Below are 2644 nucleotides of genomic sequence, written 5' to 3'. Positions count from 1 at the left end.
TTTCATATGCTGTTGAATTGACTTCTTAGCGTATTGAGGATGATGTTATCCAAAGCACGTGTATTTTATTATGTTCTTTTTTCATTACCTTCTTAACGCACAACTTCTTCTCTAGCATGACTGTATGACCTTTTTTCCACAGGTGCACAGGCTGTACCCACTACTACTGAAAAAAGTTCAGAAACACAACAACAATGGCTGAATTTCTCCTCAAACCTAGTTAAAAGCTCAAGTACTGGATTAGGTCAAAGACCTTCAAAGAGGCCACGTCTGGAGGAGGAAGAAGAAGAGGAGGAGGATGTGGAGGACATGGACATTTCTGATATAATACTACCACATGACTCAACACATGAGCCAGGAGCCTCTACTACAGCCACCTCTGCCACAGCAGGCTCCATTTTAGAGGTGTCCAAAGTGATGTATGTATTTCTGTAGCTTCTTTACTTTTTCTTATGCTATTTAATTGTCTATACTCATTTTTACTTTTTATATGACACAGTGACAAAGAGCCTACAGCATTGTAAGATGCCAAATACATTGTATTTGAGAGTAGTCTGAGGGAGATTTTTGATACATGTCCAGTCTGTAAGCGCCAATGCAGAGTCAAGAGGAGAAAATGTGGGACTTTAGTGTCATTCACACAGAAGTGTCCACATTGCCAGTGCAGCCGCAAGTGGCAGAGCGGGCCTGTAATTGGAAGCACTCCGGTTGGCAACCTTCAACTTTCTGCCGCTGTGTATTTTTCGGGGGGATCTTTTGTAAAAGTCGCCAGGGTAAATATAACAAAATAATTTGATTAAAATAATTGTATTATCTTTAAAAAGAAAAAACAGTTTTATGATGTGCAAAACGTATAAAAGTGTCTAATATCTTTTGTTTTCTAACTGTGTAAACCTTTGTTGTTATTCCTCAGATATGCAACGCAATGAACATTCAAATCCACCAGTATAATACCTTCAGAAGACATTGTCGATGGTACCTTGAACCAGCAATCTTCCACAAATGGACTCAAGACCAGAAACTTCTGTTTGAGGATTTGAAGAAGAAAGGCAAAGTGGCTCTTATGATATGAGAGCAGATTCCCCAGGTAATTGGATTATTGCTATCATTGGCATTTTAATAATCATAATGTTATAAACCAAAAATGTTCACCTGCTATAACATTGCACCTTTATAGCCGAGATATTACAGTTCCTCCCCTTTGTTTTAGGGCACAGACCTACACATTAATGGACGCTAAAAGTGAAGAGGTTGTTGACATGAAACTTGTGCAGGTATGTGCCTTCAGTAATCCCCCTTCAGTACTATAATATGTAGTGAAATGTGTATATATATATAAATAAATAATCTGTTTTTGTAGAGCAACGAGGTGGGTGGGAGCTACCGCATGGAAAAGGAAGGACTACGCAGAAGTTTGAATTTCCTGGAGGAGAATGGTCTAGAGATAGACTATATTGTAACAGACCGCCACCCTCAAATTCAGAAATATCTTCGTGAAAGAGACATTACACACTACTACGATGTTTGACATGTTGTAAAAGGTATTGTTTTAATTTGTTATTCATTTCTGTTAGGTATACTCAGTTAATTATGTGCTCATTTTTCTATAGGTCTATCCAAGAAGTTGGATGAGATCACAAAAGACTATAGAGTGGTCAGGTGGTAAAGAAGTGGTCGCCAGCCATCAAAAACCACATGTACTGGACAGCGTCTTCCTCAACATCAGGACAAAGTGTCCAGAGATCCAAGCCAGTGGTTTCACCCTGGTAAGTAATACTTTTCACCACTACCTAAGATTAAAACTCCATTGCCTTTGATTTTCAAATGATTGTTTCATTTTTTCTCAGGCACACTGGCCTTGTATAAGGTGGAGAAACTAATGGTGAACAAGAGAGTGCTTTCAGATGTGGCTAAACTAAGCTCATATCAACAAACGTCTGCTCTGGAGTCATTCCACTGTATGATTCTACACTTCACACCGAAAATATCTGACTTCAAATATGTGGGGATGATGTGCCGGTAAATCCGATCATATACTTTGTTATTTTCTAAATCTATGTCAATTATATTTTCCGTTCTTTCATAGCATAATTGCTGTTTACTATTTTAACCAAATTATATATTGTGTTTTTCTTTGCAGGCAGTTTTTGGCAGCTATGCACCAAAATGAGAAAAGAAAACAAGCTGTTTCTAAAGGGAAAGCTTTATACAAAACGTCTTATCCCAAGTACAAAAAAGGCCAGAGCACAGCAAAACCAATACAAACTAAAACCACATATGGTAAGAAACATAATTCAAGTATTTTGTATAAATATTGAGTGAGAAAAAATATATATGTTATAATTCTTGTAGAGCAACAATAGTAAATGATCATAAATATATTTCTTCAAGGCACAATTTGCACTACACAGCTTCTTCACTTTCTTAGTAATGTAAGATAAGAGGTAATGCAGATTCTAGTTGTAACACAATTTATAACGTCAAATAGAGGGACATAAAAGAAAATAATTGTTGAGAAAGCCACTAAAGTTTCTTTTGTTATGTCACACGCCCATGTTCTATAGCACAAGTATTCATTTGAAAACGTGGAAAACAATACATTGCATACAGTATGACATGTATGAACTGACCAAAGGGTTGAATT

General features: G+C 36.9%; 2 long non-coding RNA genes across 2 annotated transcripts; both read left to right on the top strand.

The window, feature by feature from the left end:
* The first annotated feature begins 377 nt into the window (after positions 1–377).
* LOC306962615 lies at positions 378–1079 on the top strand. The gene is made up of 3 exons (XR_013792834.1): positions 378–419; positions 500–773; positions 914–1079. It is a non-coding gene; the product is annotated as an uncharacterized lncRNA (long non-coding RNA).
* A 647-nt stretch (positions 1080–1726) lies between these two features.
* LOC306962213 lies at positions 1727–2173 on the top strand. The gene is made up of 3 exons (XR_013792814.1): positions 1727–1766; positions 1848–2019; positions 2141–2173. It is a non-coding gene; the product is annotated as an uncharacterized lncRNA (long non-coding RNA).
* Positions 2174–2644: the final 471 nt, after the last annotated feature.

This window comes from Gobius niger, assembly GCF_951799975.1.
Source record: "Gobius niger genome assembly, chromosome: 4".
Lineage (NCBI taxonomy): Eukaryota > Metazoa > Chordata > Actinopteri > Gobiiformes > Gobiidae > Gobius > Gobius niger.
The sequence above is the reverse complement of the archived record's forward strand: the minus strand, read 5'-3'. Positions and strand labels throughout refer to the sequence as shown.